At 45.7% G+C, this 18,697-nt stretch overlaps 1 long non-coding RNA gene across 1 annotated transcript; it reads right to left on the minus strand.

The window, feature by feature from the left end:
- Positions 1 to 17,661: 17,661 nt before the first annotated feature.
- On the minus strand, positions 17,662 to 18,154 carry LOC135370567 (uncharacterized). The gene is made up of 3 exons (XR_010415380.1): positions 18,000 to 18,154; positions 17,795 to 17,880; positions 17,662 to 17,714 (listed from the first exon to the last, which is right to left on the minus strand). It is a non-coding gene; the product is annotated as an uncharacterized LOC135370567 (long non-coding RNA).
- Positions 18,155 to 18,697: the final 543 nt, after the last annotated feature.

The following is an 18,697-nucleotide window of genomic DNA, read 5'->3' on the forward strand; positions in this document are numbered from 1 at the left end:
GGTCAGGACATCCTGACCCTCTCTAGATCCACCCCTGCCTAGAAATGTGCGCCACAAACACGATCAGTCGATGGCACAGCACCATCTTTCCATTTCGGCAGTCCGGTTGCTTCGTACCACCGAAAACGGTTCGTTTCGTTGCTCGGAAGCGCATGACGTTGGATGCACTGTGAATATTGATTTCAATCGGAGCAACCAACCACCCAACATCCCCCCGACATGTCGGCGAAAGACACACACACATAACTACAAGTACGGTAAGCCAGGATACAGACCAGGAAGCCGCTGCACCAAGCAATCGAAGTGACTAAGCTGTCTGAGCCAGGCCAGCGAAAAAAGAAAACCTTAGATATTCCGGAAGCTTCTTCGTGATCTGTGTTCAGGCCGACAGAACCCGGCAACAGTCGTGGTTACCCTTGGACCGACAGTCATGCGCAGGCGAGCAGAAGCCGAGGATATACAAAAGGCCGAGTTGGTTTAACATTCAGAAAAAATACTTTCATCCATACCACGGTCATGAAGGTCACCGCAGTGAAGCGCATGTGATGGGTTCGCCAGGTTTGCTTCGACTATACGACACCACCTGGCATGACAGTGAAGACATGGACATTTCCGTCACGAAGATCAGACGTCACGAATGACGTCTCTCGTTCCTGTGTCCCAGTTACGTAAAGTTGCTCGCAGTTTCTCAGCTCTGCAGCTTGCCACAGTGTGGCGCCAAGTGTATTGTCTTCGCTGCTCCGTTTAAAATCTCTCCCGGAATCTCTCTGTCTGTCAGACAGACCACCTCTGAGGCCTATGGACATCTTCCCTTCCGAGCACTAAGGGTACATCATGCGATACTCTCACACATAATCACATGAGCAGTTCGACGTTTAATTCACAACGGTATCACAGCTTTCTATGATTTCTTAGAAATGGCAACGTATTGGAGAAAGCGCACCACTGGGTTGCTGAGCTCAGGCAAAGTAAATTCGAGAAAAGGACTACCATACACGCATTTTGTCTATTTTGTTGGTTCTGAACTGCGACTGATGTCGTGTTATGGTGTCCCAGAGATTGCTAAAATAAGTCCTGAAATGTGCACATGAGAACACGTCGTATGAGGTCATTGTGTCCAGGAACAGGAAAGTGAATGTTGGTAGCCTTTTTTCATGGTGGCTCGCTTATGGTCAACTTGATGCCACCGCAGAACTTGTACCGCAAGAACGAACGAGGGAACAGTCCTCTATTTAAGCGAGTGTACAGTAGATGATGATGTTCCCCTCTCGGCTATTGGATGTCCGCAGCGGCCCGCTGCCTGCTGCTTTCGGAAGTTAGCGAAACATGTATATGCAGTACGTACAAGTTCTGGAGCAGTTGAACGAGTGTTCTCTGCACCCAGCCTGATCAAGACCGTGAAACGAAACAGGCTGCATCCAGCTAAATTGGAGCAGCTGGTCTTTCTGAACAAGAACCTGAGAGAATAAGACTGCTTACGCACGTTGGGCGGATGTACTATTGAGTTTGTTATAACACAACTGCGGTGTGCAGGATGCAGCCATCACATTTAACGTAACATAATTCCCGACAGGTGGCTTTATCATATGTGCCGAGTAGGCGTGTTTCACAAATGTTACACCGATATCCACGTGAAAGTAAAATATCAGCTTCAACCTTCGCATCGCTATGTTGGCTGTTGATACTCTCCGCTGCAGGTGACGTTTATAGGTGTTTGTACCATGTCACGGGTCTTATCCAGCGAATGCATGCAGTAATTGTATACCTTGTAGACATGGTCAGATGCATGCTACAGTTATTTCGGGAACTTTAGCCCCCGGATTCGTTGACGGATTTCATAAATCCGGATTTAAAACCGGATTTGATTTAGCACACCAAAAACAAATTCGGATTGAAAATGATTTGATTTGTTGCCTCAAGTTTAAATCCGGACTTGATTTGGATTTGATTTGCGGTGTTCCAAAAAAACATGGATTTGATTTAAATCCGATTTGACTCGTTAAATCCGCAACACTGATCTACAGCACCGATCAAGATGGCGGAATGTGTAGTTTGCTTAGCGCGGCTTCGTTTCCGTTATTACAATGTTTTATATTTTGCTTCTGGCTCTTCCGAGTTGGAATACTGTGTGCGTTACAACCTCGAGCTGCTACAGATGGTGAGAAAGACTGGAGTCAGGCATAGTGGACGTGCAGAACTTGCGTGTGTTGAGTCGTAGTGTAGGTACTTCTTTTGTCCTTGGAACGTTTTCGGAACGATAACGATTGGAACGATAGTCCGTTGTCTTCGTAGATTTGTTTTGTCTGCTTGTCATTCGAATTCCCGTACATGCACAGTGCGGTGTAGTGCCATTTTGGTTTACATGAGGAGAGCAAATATGGTATGTGCACAGTGTGTTATACCCTGATGTTGCGATTCAAGCCCGGCCGGGGACGCCAGCAACTTGGTGGTAGGGTACAAGCTGCTCAGATACGCAGTCTTGCGCGAGGGACGTCATATGCTGTGCGCAATGTCCTGAGGTGTTGATACACGTTTTAGGATTCTTCAGCTGGGAAGAATTAATTCTCACACCGAGCGTTGCGGCGTCATTCGCGATCACATTTGTCCCGCAATGTAATACCACGAATTCTCGAATTATCAACAGTCTGTTGTGTCCAACGCTCGTATATCGCGACTAGTAGTCTAGTTATCAACAGGCTAACTCACGTACTAGTGCGTGCTCCTCAGAGATATGAGCCCTGTTCGTGCAGGGATACTGCAAGTTTATCTTTGTCAACTACAAAGAAGGTCAATTATTGTTCCATTGGATTTTATATGCTTCATTGGTTAATTTCGGGAATTTTAATTTCAATGTATACGTATACTACCCTATTACGTCGCTTGCCTTTCGACGGCTTGGATGCTCTCAGAAGGACGTTTTACGAGCTGCATGAGATCGCCCCCATATATTCTGAACCGAGTATTGTGCATAATGCGGCACTTTTTTTTTTCAGTTTCGAAGCGCGGATCGCGATACTTTTATACATTGGGATTGGGAATGGATTTCTGTTACAGATTTATCGTAACGGGATCTGTGCATCGATACCGGTAATTCTGCTATGCCCCCGTGTTTACGGATCTCTTATTTTTGCTCATGGTGACTGGTCAGCGTAGCGTGTACAGACGAAAAAATTTGAACGCCAGCTACTGTTATAAGTCAACCAAGGTTTCTAAGCTGTATAAATAAGGCATCCTACCTTCTTGGTGCAAACCTTTATTTGCAAAATTCGCCATTATACAACTGTACTTCTCATTTAGGCCAGGTCTCGAGCTTGTGGATTTCCTGCAACTTAGTACTTTCACAAAAGGTATCGGACAGAGTATCACATTATCGTTTCTTACTAACGGCAGCTGTAGCGTTTCTGGTAGCGGTATTGCCTTACCACGTTACCGGTTAAAAAGATATATCGATATCGGTATTTCGCTAGTTTTTACTCAAGTACCGAGTATCTGTATCACGATACCGCATTTCGGTATCTGGTACATCGGCGTGTGAACCTGACTACCGTCGAAGGCCCCCACAAAAGAAATCGAGCTATATGTGATATTTCTGACCAGTGGCGTAACTTCACCTGCAGCACCCGGTTAGCGAGATGTAAATGGCCCCCACCCAAGACAAGATGTAAATGTTGCGCACACCCAGAGGTAAGTTGTAACTACCACCCCACACTTCATTCCTTTTTATTTCGTATTTGGTTCTGAACATTCTCATCCTTTAATGCCTCAATACCATGAACTAGTACCCGTGGCTTGCACATGGTCCAGGTCAAAATTCTCATGCCTAGGGCCATATGATAAGTTGAGACTCAGTTAAAACTAAAAAATGCTTTCTATGGGTCTTTGCGTTCGCAAATGCATCAGTGATTGGATCTCTATCTAGGTTATTCAGGCGCTGGCTCTCGATTGATAAAATTGCCAGAGTACTGAGCCGAACCTGGGACATCATGCTGTGCAAGAAGATCTTAATCAAGTTGAGCTCTGCGAAACTTCTTTCTGCACTTGCAACTGTAACGGGAAGGGCCAAATACTGCAGGAATGCTGTAATCATCTTCTTCAGAAGGCTTATGAAAAGCGGAAGATAGCTCAGGATGCCGAACCAAAAGAAATTCCGCTAACGTTCTGATGGATTTGACACTGGTGAGCTTCACCCTAAGTGGACGTTTTAACAGCTTTAGCTGGCCGGAAAAATCATCAGTAATGCCCTCGGAATACTCTTTTGTGAGACTCGTTGACATCTGCAGCAATTCATCTTCCCCCCCTTTTCGAGTATAATTGTTAGTTTCATACACACGAATAGTGCGTCAGTCTCTTGCAGTGACAGAAAACGGGTTTTCAATGGGCGGGTTGCGAAATCGATTACTGTGTTGAACACTTGGACTTCGTGGTGTTTTTCAGCAGTCTCTAATCTGGAATCCCGTGCTAGCTCATCATGGAACTTCTTGACGTATGAGATCCTTTTAAGGGCACGAACCTCGCAGTTGACGCCCCAACTGTTAGTCAGCGCCTCGGCCGACGTCAGCATTCTCTCCCAATTGTTTCGTAGCGCCAACAGTTCCTGCAGAAACACTCGAGTGGTGGTCAGATCATTTGATGGAGAGTGCTACTATTTCGAGATAATGTTCAGTGGCGCTAGTATCTTGATAGTAGAACGTCAGTTCTGACGCTCGCTCAGTGAAGCTCGCTCCCACGCTCAGGGTATGATTTTCATCCTTCAGCTACTACACTTCTCCACCTCACGTTGTGGATACCGTACGGGAGGCCGCCTACGTCGTTGAGGGTATCGGGATGGCTCGATGGCGGAAGCTGGCAGCGATGGTTCCTGCGATGGTTCGATGGTGGCATGACGTTTGGTCACAGAGACCTATAGTGGCATGGTCGCGTCTGTACTGGCAACTGCTGTCTGGAAAAATTAGGAACAGGCGGTGAGGACACTGTAGCCTTCAAGTGATCTGCGTGGACGCGACTATCTTTCCCGTCTTCCAGCTCCACATCGTAAATAACTCTACCAATCCTTCCCCGCGCAACACCTTTTACCCAATGTTGCTTTCGTGTAGGATCCTTAGTCCACACATTGTCGGCAGTAGCAAAATTCCTTGAGGATTTTGTAAAACCATCCTCATTTACCGGTGCTTGTATGCGTTGCGGACGTACTAAATCCAGTTCTGTTCGTAACCTCCGCTTATTCAGCAACTCCGAAGGTGAACATCCAGCTGCGATATCGGGAGATGCTCGATACTTAGGAAAGAAGTTTCGTGCCCCTGCTTCCTCTTCTGTAACTGGTTGAAACGTTTCAATGCAGTTTTGAAGGATGGACAACACATCAGCTCCCATAGTTCCCATCAGCATGGAACTCCTTATGCAGAGCCGTTCCGAGGGAGGGGCGAGAGGGCAGCTGCCCCGGGCGCCTCCCCCAGAGGGGACGCTGGACCCCCGATCCCAGGTACCAAGGTGGACAATACAGTAAGCTCCAATGGATTTTTAGAGCCCTGAAGAGAACTTCTTTGTGCGGGTACTGTTGCAAGATTTTTAGAACGCGACCCTGGATAGCGGAGGGGGGAGGTGCGCTTCACACTTGTCCTGCCCCTAGGCATATATTCGCCTCGGGCCGGCTGTGCTCTCAGGGATCCTTTAGAGCAGGGAACGGTACTGATGGTAACGGAAACAGAAACGGTATATTACCGAAATTGGAGATGGTAACAACGAATACGCATACCACGGTCCTCCATTACCGGAAACAGAAATGGAAACGAAAATGATAGTCCGGTATTGAATTCGAGTAATGACTATTACTGTTGTGCGATGACATGAGTGACTTTTCATTGTATTTTTGTGTTTTGATGGCTCCATTCCCTGTAATGCTCTAAATACTACACGAAAGCATGGAAACAAAGCGCATTATTAGATCTCGAGGGTGCATCGCTCGCTTACCTACTCGTCCCAGTCCTCATAACTGCATGACATCAACACATGGGACTTACACAACATAGACTCCACGCACTCTACGCCACCACAGCACGGGGATGAAAGCCTGCGATATTTTTATTTGTTCGTTTTTCCTTTTTTTTTTTCATTTCACCGTGGCTATGGCAGTATTGTTGACTGCCGAGAGCGTCCGCCTAAGAATGCCACATTGGATGAAAGTCACGCCCATCTTGAGTTGCTGTACTCAGAGTGACTGAAGACAGAAGATTGATTTAATACTGAAGACATGTTCCTACATTTTTTTAAATCCTGCAAGATGTGCGCATCCCACCGATGTGAAGTTACTTGCGTAGTGTGCACGCGTCACACTGAAGTAGCACTTGGACAAAACAGGGTGCTGAGAAAGCTGGACGGGGTGCCCTCCCGCAGCTGTGTAACAGTCGTTCCATTACCGGAAACAGTAACAGAAACGTAACGGAAACGGAATTGAATGAAAGGCTGGTATCAGAAACGGTTAACAGAAACGAAAATATAGCAGTAACTAAAATGGAAACACTAACGAAAGTACGTCCGTTACCCTTCCCTGCTTTAGAGGTATGACCCGTTCTTAACTTACCACTGGCCTAGCTTCCCGCGTTCGGGTATTTGCCGACGGTTGTGTCGTCTACCGCACGGCACAAAGTAATTTGGATTGCCTGGCACTTCAGACTGATCTAGATAAGATTTCCGCATGGTGCACAACATGTCAGTTGCCAGTTCACATCAACAAGAGCAAGGTCATGCCCTTCACATGCGTTCACACATTGGAGCACACATATAATCTTCGACCCTGTGGCTTTCAATATATCTTTTCTTACAATTATCTTGAATTACACCATTCGAGTATGTCGTGGTGTAAACATATTTCCCACGTTATCTGCAGTGCAGACCGTACCCTTGGTTTTCTGAGTCATAAACTTCGTAATTGTTCGATCAAATTAAAAAGTGGCTTATATTACGCTCATTAGGCCGAAACTGGAATATGCCTCCTCGATGGTGGATCACAACCCAGTCACCTTGTAACTGGCTTTAGAAGTACTTAAGAATCGAGTGCCCGCTATATCCGAAACAATGTAGTACCGATTGATGTATCCTCGCCATGAAGGATCACCTTTCCTTTGCTCATTTGGATTTGTATAGGAAGGTCTCTAGTCTGTCACATGACAGTGCTCTTTTAATGTGAAGAGATATGTCAACAACAGTCGCATTTACGTTTTCCAAGGCTCGACAATAGTTGTAAAGTCCATCTAAATCACTGGAGTCACGATTGTTTTCTTTATTCAATTTTCTGTCGCGTGGCTAAGCATTCGAATGATCACCCACACCACATTATCTGACTTCAAGACTGACAAGAATTTCAACACACCGTGTCTAGCTATTTGTCTGGAAATCTAAGCCCCTGACTGTCTTACTACCATACACAGTGTAATAATGTCGATGTTTCATTACGTTTTACATTTTTGTGTAGCAGCATTTGTACCTGCGTTGGTTCAGCTATATATGGTTCTATTTTTGATGTATTGTCCTAATTATAATATAATTAAGAGTAGATTTACACGTAAGGTAAGTCAGATCTACGTACCTCCTCTTGTTGTATTGATATGTTTGCCTAATATTTTAGTTGTGTAGTCTGTAGTCTGTTGCACTAGATGCACCTTCGTGTACGATCAGCGATGAATGTAAAATAATAATAATCATAAAAACCCTAGAAGGAATTGGAATTTTGTGAATTCAGAATTTGAATGAAGTACCAGGTTGCAAATGCGGCTGAAGGTGTGTCCGTCCTACTGTCTTATTTTCATGGCACCAACCAACATGTAGCCCTTGCCTGGTCTCCAACCTGGCTGGCAACCAACAGATATGTTTCCCTTGGCTGGCCTCTCCACAGGCCAGCTTCTAAGACATCCCGCCTCGCATCTCTTCTTGGCAGCTGTGTTCGAATGTTCGAATGTTATCTCATCTAGCCTCTTTCTTGTCATGCAACTTTCACCTTGGAGAGCTGTATGTGTGATTCTAATTTCATCTTGCAGACTCCGACCTCCAGCAACTTCGTGACATGCCGTGGGTCCTGGCTTCAGGGAGTCCGATGCTGTCCACGCTCCTCCTTACGTCTGTCTCCCGTGGCTGGCCCCTCCTCAGGTGACCTTCTAAGGACTCCTGTGTCACATCTCTTCCTCGCACCTACGTTTGAATGCTCTCACCCCTAGCCTCTTCCTTCTCTTGCAGCTTTCTCCTTGGGGGAGCTGTACGTGTGATCATAAACTTAATCTATCAGCCTCCGAGCTCCAGCTGCTGCATGATATCCCCTCAGTCGTGGCTCCAGCGAGTTCGACGCCGTCAGGCTCCTCTCTGGGTCAGTTTCTAGTGGCTGACACCTCAGCAGGACAGCTTCTAAGGCCTCCTATGTCGTACATCTCCTAGCCTCTTTCTTCTTATGCAACTTTCACCTTGGTAAGCTGTTACATCTTGGTGAGCCTCCTGCATCGCATCTCTTCCTACCAGCTGTGTTCAGAGGTTATGTCTTTCTTGTCATGCAACTTTCACCTTGGCGAGCACTGTGTGTTATACTAATCTTAATCTTGCAGCCTCTGAGCTCCAGCTGCTTCATATCCCCTCAGTCCTGCCTCAACGAAGTACGAAGCCTTCAGGCTCCTCGGTGGGACTGTTTCCTGTGCCTGACCGTTCCAGAGGTGAGCGTCTAAGGCCTCCTCTTCCTCTGTCTAGCGTTCCTTCGAGCGTCTAAGACCGCTTCCTCATGGCTGTATTCAAATGCTCTCTCCGATTATCTCTTTATTGCCATACAACCTTGACCTTGGATGACTATGTGTCCTAATTTATACGTGGTCCTAATTTTAATCTTGCAGCCTCCAAGCTCCAGCTCCTCCGTGACGTCCCCTGGGTCCTGGTTTCAGGGAGTTCGATGTCTTCAGGCTCCCTGGGTCTGCTTCTCGTGGCTGGACCCTCCACAGGTGAGCTTCTAAGGCCTGCTTGGTCACACCTCTTCCTGGAAGCTGTGCTGGAATGCTATCACCCTTAGCTTCTTTCTTGTTATGCAGCTTTCAGATTCGCGAGCTGTACGTGTCATCCTAATTTTTATTTGCAGACTCCCAGTGCCAGGTGCTCCATGATGTACGCTTTATCCTGCCTTCGGGGACTATGAAGCCTTTATACTCCTCTCTTGTTGTGTTTCCTGTGGCTGGCCCGTCCACAGGTGAGCATCTAATGCCTCCTGGGTCGCACCTCTTCCTCGCTGTCGTATTCAAATGTATTCAAACTCTAAGGTCTTCGGTTTTCTGCTGCGGCAAATTTGAAATTCTGCGGCACTGACTTGTAAATTCTGCGATTTCCGCAGCGAGCAGTCAACGGTTGCGTGAAATGGGAAACACCTTATTTTCTTGGGTAATGGGAGAACAAAAAATATGTTATAAAATGACAGATTCAAGCAATGTTGTGGCTCTGCATTACACACATGACATCCTGTGTCCTCATCTGGTGCGGTCTGTCGCCCGCAATCGTTTTATACCAGCTGAAAGATCTTTCAGCATCTAGAGAGTTTATAGAACTTTACATGAAGGAGTTTACAATACATGCCCTGGGGAAGTTACATCTTTATAACACTCGTTTTTTTTTCCTGGGCTGTAGGCGTTATTTAAAAGTCAACTTTTTGAAGGCAACCTCCCAGATATCAAATCAAAATCCCCCACTGCCACTGCTAACCCCAAGAACACTCGCGATCCTCAGGACGTCCTCAAAGTGTCGTCGCGTCCTCATCCGTGATAGAATGTCCGGAGGAGATCCAGAGAGTGTCATCATTGGATCTTCCAGTGATAGTCATTTGCGTACGTCCTGCGGCCGTCAGCTGGAGGACATATATAGGAGAAATAAATTAGTTTAATACTGCGTTGTGCATTTCAATGACTCCACCCATTAATTTGTGTTCGGGTTTGTTTGTCATAACCAAATTCAACTGTACCAGCAGTGGTCATGCATAAAGTACGAAAAATACTACAACGAGAAAATACAAAAATACAGGGTACAACTACAAATTGAATGATATCAGTGAATACTCCATACACTGGGTTTAATGTCATGTGGGATAAAATATAGCTTGGTAGTCTTTCGTTGTGATCTCGTGGCCATTAACATCCGAGTAAGTCCCCTGACGGGATGCTACATGGAGCATTTCCGTGGAAGATACTGAAATGTGATTGCATATTACAGCGCGTGCTTGACCTTCGATGGATGTTTGAAATCAACTGAGTAGGAAACACGGACGTTACCTTGTTTGTAACCTACTCGAAGGAATTCGTCACTGCAGTGTTGTTTATACATGACATTTAACGAAACTTAGATACCTCACCCTTCGTTTTGACTGAGATGCTAGGAGGACTCTCGCACATGCGGGAGTTCGCAAGACAAGCAATATATGGTATATGTTTTATCTGCGAACCGCATATTGCTGTCAAAGTGGACTGCCTTAGACGGAGAGGCACAGGACCTTATTTATTTTTGCTTTTTATAGCGCACCACCCGGCACCTGTTATCTCCCCTAGCCTCTTTCTTGTCATGTAACTTTCACTTGGGAAAGCTGTATGTGTGATCTTAATTTTCATCTTGAAGCCTCAGAGCTCCAGCTGCTCCATGATATCTTCTGGGTCCTGGCTCCAGGGAAAACAGAGTCTTCAGGCTCCTCCTTGCCCCTCCGAGCACTTGCCAAGCTTGGTCTAACCTCGGTATGTTGCCTTGGGGAGAGGGTCACGTGGAATGGTGTAGCAGTGCATAAGTTCGACTTTCGATGGACCAAGTGAATGTCTCAAACCAAAAGCAGTAAGAAACAGAGAGGTTATCTTCATGGTCAGTTAATACGACAAGCAATTCATCATTTCAGTGTTGCTTGTGCATGCATCGAATTAAACATAGACACCTCACCCTTCAGTTTGACTAACAGGCAAACAGGACTCTCGAATTTGTGGAAGCTCACGAGACAACCTATGTATGGTATCTGTTCTTCCTCAGGAAAGAAATGAAATTGCCCTTCTTTGTTGGGTGTTTGGGCCTAGTGGTCTCGGTCATCCAAGCTTTTATGATTCTGCCTCTCAATTTTAATTCCATTTTATTTTTGCTATATAGTCCTCACTATGCGTTGTGGGAAATACGAGCAACAAACAGAGAATGATAAATCATTACCATTACACTGCGAGACAATTGAGTATGCATATGATCGATGCCGCAGGAATGCTTTGGTCTGTGTCTTCTCACAATGTAGGCTGACCAGTGCTTGGCAGATCATTGGCCAGGGTACAGATACGTGTCAAGAAACATGCTTGTTGGCCAATGATGTATCAACCAAGGCCAGGTAGGCCAGCTTAACTATTGCCAAGCTTGGCCTAACCTTTGTCTGATGCTTGGCCTCCTGGGTTGCACTACTTCCTCGCAGCTGTGTTCGACTGCTATCTCCCCTAGCCTCTTTCTTGTCATGCCAGTTTAACCTTGGAGAGCTGTATGTGTGATTCTAATTTTAACCTTGCAGTCTTCGAGCTCCACTTCCTCCGTGACATCTCCTGGTTCCTGGATACAGCTTCTAAGGCCCCCTGGATCGCACCTCTTCCCAGCAGCTGCGTTTGAAATCTATGCCCCGTAACATCATTCTTCTCATGCAACCTTCACCTTGGAGAGCTGTATGTGTGACCATAAGTTTAATCTTCCACCCTCCGAGCTCCAGCTGCTCCATGCCTCAGTTCTGGCTCCAGGGAGTCAGACAACCTGAAGCTCCTCCCTAGATACATTGCCCTTGGCTGGCGCCTCAACAGGTGACCTTGTAAGGCCTCCCATGGTGCACCACTTCCTCGTGGCAGCGTTGACATGCTCCCTCCCTAGTCCCTTTCTTGTTATGCAACTTTGGCATTGGTGAACCGTATGTGTCATTCTAATTTTAATCTTGCAGGCTTCGAGCTCCAGCTGCTTCGTGATATCACCTCATTCCAGCCTCTAGGGAGCCCCACACCCTTATGCTTCTCCCTGGCTCTGATGCCCGTGGGTAGCCCCTCCACGGGTCAGCTTATAAGTAGGGCCTGACTTTTTAGGGTTAAACCCGTATCCGCCCGATATTTACCTCCCGAATGAAATCTGTAAAATTCGGGTTTAACCCGAATCTACCCGAAAACATCCGGGTCGCGTGGCACACTCATAAGCGTCCATTAAAATAAAGTTTGATAACATTGCTAAACATTAGTTCCATGTTAAGACAAATTTTTATTAAACAAAAAAAAATCACCCGAATACACCCGAATTCCTGACGACAGAATATGCCGTAACGGGATTTAACCCGAATACACCCGAATTTTCGAATGCCAAAAATAAAACCCGAAAAATTTGGCCAAAAATAAAACCCGAAAAAGTCAGGCCCTACTTATAAGGCCTCCTGCATTGCACCTCTTCCTCGCAATTGGGATGCACCTTGGGATAGAGCTCTTCGGATACCCCTCCTCGCGGCTGCGTTGGAATGCTGTTTCCACTAGTAACTTTCTTCTCATGCAACTTTCACCTTGGTGAGCTGTATGTGTAATCCTAGTTTTAATCTTGTAGCCTCCGGGCTAAAGCTGCTTCATGATACCCCTGGTCCTGCTTCCAAGGAGTACGAAGCCTTCAGGCTCCTCCAGGGGACGGTTTCCTGTGGCTGACCATTCCAGAGGTGAGCCTCTAAGGCCTCCCGAGTCACATCTCTTACTCACGGCTGTATTCGAATGATATATCCCCTAGCCTCTTGTCATGCAGCCTTAACCTTGGATAGCTGTACATGTGATCCTAATTTTGATCTTGCAGACTCCGAGTTCTAGCTCCTCCATGACATCCCCTGGGTCCTGTCTCCAGGGAGTCCGATGCCCTCAGGCTCCTCCCCGAGTTCCTTACTCGTGGTTGGCTTCTCCACAGGACAGCTTCTAAGGCTTCACCTCTTCCTCGCGGAAGTGTTCAAATGCTATCTCCCCAAGCCTCTTTCTTCTCGTAAGCTTTCACCTTGGTGAGCTGTATGTGTAAGTCCAATCTTAATCTTGGAGCCTCTGAGCTCCAACTGCTCCATGATATCCCCTCACTTCAGCCTCGAGGGAGTACGAAGCCTTCAGGCTCCTCGGTGGGACAGTTTCCTGGGGCCGTCCTTTCATGAGGTGAGCCTCTGAGGCCTCATGCATCGTACCTGTTTCTCACGGCTATCTTCGAATGCTATTCTCCCATGCCCTACATTTTGTCATGCAAACCTCACCTTGGCAATCTGTATATGTCATCCTAATTTTAATCTTGCAGCCTCCAAGGTCCAGCATCTTCGTGAGAACCCCTCTGTCCAGGGTCCAGGCAGTCCGATGCCCTCAGACTACTCCCTGGGTCTGTTCCCCGAGCCTGGCCACTCTGCAGGTTAGCTTCTAAAGCCTCCTGCATCGCAACTCTTCCTAGCAGCTGCGTTCAAATGTTATATATCCTAACCTCTTTCTCGTCATGCAACTTTCACCTGGGAGGTTTGTGTGATCCTAATTTTAATCTTGCAGACTCCGAGCTCCAGCTGCTCCATGCCTCTGTTCTGACACCAAGGAGCCCGACAACCTAAGGTTCCTCCCTTGGTGTGTGTCCCGTGGTTGGCCTCTCCACAGATTAGCTTGTAAGGCCCGCCATGGTGCACCTCTTCCTTGAGGCAGCCTTCGCATTGTGCCTCCCTAGCCTCTTTCTGGTTATGTAACTTTCACATTGGCGAGCTGTATGTGTCATCCTAATTTTAATTTCCAGCCTCCGAGCTCCAGCTGTTCCATGATACCCCCTCAGCCCTGCGCCCAGGGACTGGAGCTTTCATGCTCTTACATTGGTCTGTTTCCTGTGGCCGGCCCCTCCACATGTGAACTTCTATGGCCTCCTGTGTCACACCACCTTCTCACGGCTGCGTTCGGATGCTGTATGCCATAGCCTCTTTTTGTCATGTAGCTTTCACTGTATTTCAGCTGTATTTTTTATCATAATTTTAATGTTGCAGACCTCGAGCTCCAGCTCCTTCATGGTAGCCCCTCAGTCCTGGCCAGAGGTGGGCGTTTGTCCTCACGAGCCTCGCCCTCACCTCAATTTTCTGGGAGAAAAATAATTTTCCTCACCTCACCTCACCTCAAAACGTTTTCGAAAAATTTTCCTCACCTCACCTCAAAGGAGTGTTTGAGACTTTTCCGCACCTCACCTCACCTGAAAAATTTTGTTCGAAATTTTCCTCACCTCACCTCAATTTTTCAAGCAATTTGTGTATTCGATGTGACGTTCGCAGGGATTGAAAAATCTTCATCATTAAAGTCTTGTTGGCTTTGAGTGACTGCCAATGAACTCGTGAAATTTCTTAGTCGTTTTTTTTTGCTGGCAGATTTGGCCTAATCAATCACAGAAAACGCTTCGTGGAACGATTGATATACCCGTAAAAGTTGCGCGTATCACCGGCGAGAGAGGGGGACAGTCCCCGCCCAAGTGAGTGACAGAAGCTGCAAAAAGAAGGAAAGATATCCCGTGTACTCGCGGAAAGTTTTCATAAAGTGCGCGTTCATAAAGTTTTCCTCACCTCACCTCACCTCAATTTTTTTGAAAATTTTCCTCACCTCACCTCACATCAAAAATTTTAAAAAAGGTTTTCCTCACCTCACCTCGCCTCAAAATTGTTTTTAAAGATTTTCCTCACCTCACCTCAAATATCAAAAGGTAAGGATGAGGTGAGGGTGAGGAAACCCTCACCCTCGTATGCCCTCGTGAGGGTGCCCACCTCTGGTCCTGGCTCCAGGGAGTCGGGTGGCCTCAGACTTCTCCCTGGCCCTGTTTCCTGTGGGCTTACCCCTCCACAGGTAACCCTCTAGGGCCCCCTGCCTTGCACCTCTTCCTTGCAATTGCGTTCAAATCTTATCTCCCATAGCCTCTTTCTTGTCATGTAACTTTCACTTTGGAGAGCTGTATGGTCATCCTAATTTTAATCTTGCAGCCTCTGAGCCTCCATGAGATCTCCTGGGTCCTGGCTTCCGGGAATACAGTGCCTTTAGGCTCCATGTGTTCAGGCCTCGGGCTCCTGTTTCCCATTGTTGGCCCCTCTACAGGTAAGCGTCTAAGGCCTCCTTGGTCGCACCTCTTCCTCTCAGCTATGTTAGATGCTATGTCCCATGTCCTCTTTATTGTCTTGCAACTTTCATCTTGGAGAGCTGTACACATTGTCGTGCTGGGCGCTCAAAAGAACCATCTAGCTCGTCTGATAACCAGAACACAAGTGACCTTTATTCTCATGCCAAACCACACAGCCAAAAAGCCCCGCATATCGATGGCATGGCTAATAATTACACAAGATAAGATGGAAGGGGTGGCGCCCCTCCCACATGCAGTTTAGCGGTGCCGACGGGGGACTTTGATTTGATGTTTGTGAGGTGTCCTTTAAAGGGACCGAAAAGTGAATATAAACCTATCGAAACTTTATGTTCAGCGAAAAGCTTGAACCTTCAAAAGTTCAAATATCAAAGAACTCCGCTGAAATCGCTGTAGTTTTTCTGTAATCGAATTTTCCATAATTGCATGTCCAGGGACCTAGTAGGAAACCCAGCAGTCTGTCAACAATTGCATGACCCTGCGCCATCTGTCGAGGACGCATGTAATACGCGCACTTCCGGGCGCTTATCCGGCGAAAACGAAAATGGCAGTGGGCATTTGTGACCACTTTCTACTTCGAGAATGTCGAGCCTGTGAGACTGTCGCTCACACAGAACTGTTGTTCGTGCGTTAGCGTGCTGGAAAGTGTGTTCTTCGCAGCAGAAGATTCCTCGTCCAGAGATTAATCAGAGTCACATTCATCCTCAGCAGTAGCTCACCGTGCCGTGAACATGCTTTGTGAAATTACCATGTATCAGGGAGAAGCACTTGTGTAAGCCGAAACAAGCGCTGTTTTTTCGTCGTGCAGGGGTTCATGTGTGAAATGCAAACCGACGGATACTACGGATGGATACTACGGTTTTTGTTGCCGAGGGGTAGAGAATGCGTGTGAAAAGCAGACAGACGATTGCATCAGAACTAACGAATATTTCGAAATACTGTGCCTTGATACCGAAGTACTGCAAGTGTCTTTTACATACATCCGAGAAACCGAAGAGCATGGCAACATACACGGCAGCGCTGTGCGGTCTTTACGCGCTACTTGAACGGAAAACCTTTATTTCTTCAGGAACAGCATATTATAATTACTAGTTTGTTCCTGGAGGGTTAAGTAACCTGTGGGCATAGATGTATTTGTAGGTTATACTCATGTCTCTATTGAGTCTCATGTGAGGAGTAAGTAAGATAATTTTCATCAGTGTCATTCACTTGAACTGTGTTCATAACCTTTTAGTATACTTCTTAGTGACCACGTTTCCAAATGTCAACTAATAATTGAACCAAGATTGGGATCTAACACTTAATTAACTCTGTTTTGCTAAACGGAGTAGTACTTGTAACTCATTCATTATCACGTCACCCATTAGATGTCACCAACTAACATTTGTAAAGAAGGACTTGAGGGCTGACTTCAAGTATTATCAACCGTTGATGTACTCCAAAATGGCTAAATAATTTATTGCATAAGTTCTCTGTCACTGTAATTGAGATGTACTTTTGTAAAGTACTTTTGACAGCCCGGCAAAATGAAACTGGCTTCAGTGTACACTACAAATGCATCATAACATTTAATTGAAATATAATATAAGAGCAGAAGCAACATATTGTCGCAACTCAAACTATATCTTTCTTTTTTATTGTCCAGAGATTTAGGAAACAGAGTAGGACTTCCTGCCCTCTGATGTTTTGACGTACTTGTAGTTGGAGTTGTAAAGCCTGCAACAAAATAAACAAGAGACATATAAACAGTTTCGTCTTTCCCTTTTGAATTTAACAAGCTAGTTATATTTTACCATTTGTTCACTTTTGTATTCTCTGTTGGTGAAAAGATTACAGGAACAATAATGCTGCAGATCGAACAATGACCTGTCATCTTGATGAAGATCAGAACATTTCTTCAGGCATGCTAAGTGAGACAAAAGAAATGTACAATGAAGGTTGTACAAAAACAGCAAATCTCCGTCGATTAAAACTTTATATATGTAGATGTTACCACATCGTGTAGTTTCCATCCAAAAGTAGGACTAAACAAGGTTGTTTGGTAGGCTGTTGGCATGTCGATGTGCTATACCGTTACAGCACATCAATATAGACGAGGGGCAAACACAGTAGACAGCGTGATGGCTCTCAAACTCAAGTGAAGATTTATTCAACAGAACAAGAAACCGAAAGCATGAGTATAGAGAAAGGCAGTACCCATGCAGTGTATGGTGAACCACATTAATCTCTGAGAAGGTAGGATCGGAAGAGCAATAAAGAGAAATGACAGTTGCGTCCGAGATAGGGGAACTCTGCAAATTTAGCACCAATATGATGTGGTAACCTTGCATGGCTCACTGCAGCTCTGACACACATTCAACAATTCCAGTAGTGGGACTTCAAAGACAACGAACGTTTGCTGTTTCACTGGGCATTCAAGTGTAGAGGATGCATCTCTAGAAAATTAATTAGCGTTCCTTAGTCATAAAGTCACAACTACATCTCAACAGGAAGTATTCTTGTACCCTTCAAACAAGCTGGTAGTTCTCACCAGTTTCTTCTCCCCTTGTTGACGTCATACGAATGTTCTGCACCTGTCCAAAGACTAAAAAAAATGTCACAAAGTCTGGAACACGTAACAAATCTAGTGCTTCCATCTGTGGACTTTGCATACCTGTTTTCAGCTATTTCTGTCATGTCAGTGCCTGGATCACACACACACACGAAACAGTTTTGCGCCACTTCAACACTGGAAGGCCCCTAAAATTAAATTTGTTGATGTTGACAATGTTGAGCACGGGACAAGTAGGATAACATAAGTTAAATGGAATACGTCGTCGCTATATTATAATTTATACATGTGTGACGCCTGTACATACCTAAGACGTTGTGTTGAACTCGTCACCTCGGTGAAGCAAAATCACTGGTTACTGAACGACAGTTTCCTTCGGACGTCTTCGCAATTCGCCTTCTACGGCATCTTCTTAGTCATCGGCAGCAAAATGAGCTCAGCACACACGACACGACTGCTACATCTAATAACCCTGTTGGAAATTCCTACTTGACTCCATATGGTATTATGACACCAGGTCCTACATGATGAAGGAACCTACATACAAATAGGATCCTGTTTAATTGTGGGTCCTACATGCAAATGCGATCCTACATATAAACAGGATACTATTTGGTTGTGGGACCTACATGCAAATGCGATCCTACATATAAACAGGATCCTATTTGATTGCGGGACCTACGTTGGGTCCTACATGCAAATAGGTTCCTACATATACGCTAAAATGGCGGAATACCAAGTCTCTCGTGGTGATCCCGTATAATTTGTGCACCCTATTGTGCTGTGTATATTAGGAAATAACAAATCGTGCAGCTTCTTTCTTTTTTTTTTATTGATATCGTTCATCATCCCTCTGACATGTCTGTTGAACAATCACACTCTTGCCTGATGTACAGCGTCTTCAACACCTTTACAGATCATGCTAGATGATAGCTCTAAGATATATTTCTTGGAGGCACCTGAAACAATAAAGCAAATTAGGAAGCTAGATTTAACAAGGGATAA

This window comes from Ornithodoros turicata, chromosome 1 (assembly GCF_037126465.1).
Source record: "Ornithodoros turicata isolate Travis chromosome 1, ASM3712646v1, whole genome shotgun sequence".
NCBI lineage: Eukaryota > Metazoa > Arthropoda > Arachnida > Ixodida > Argasidae > Ornithodoros > Ornithodoros turicata.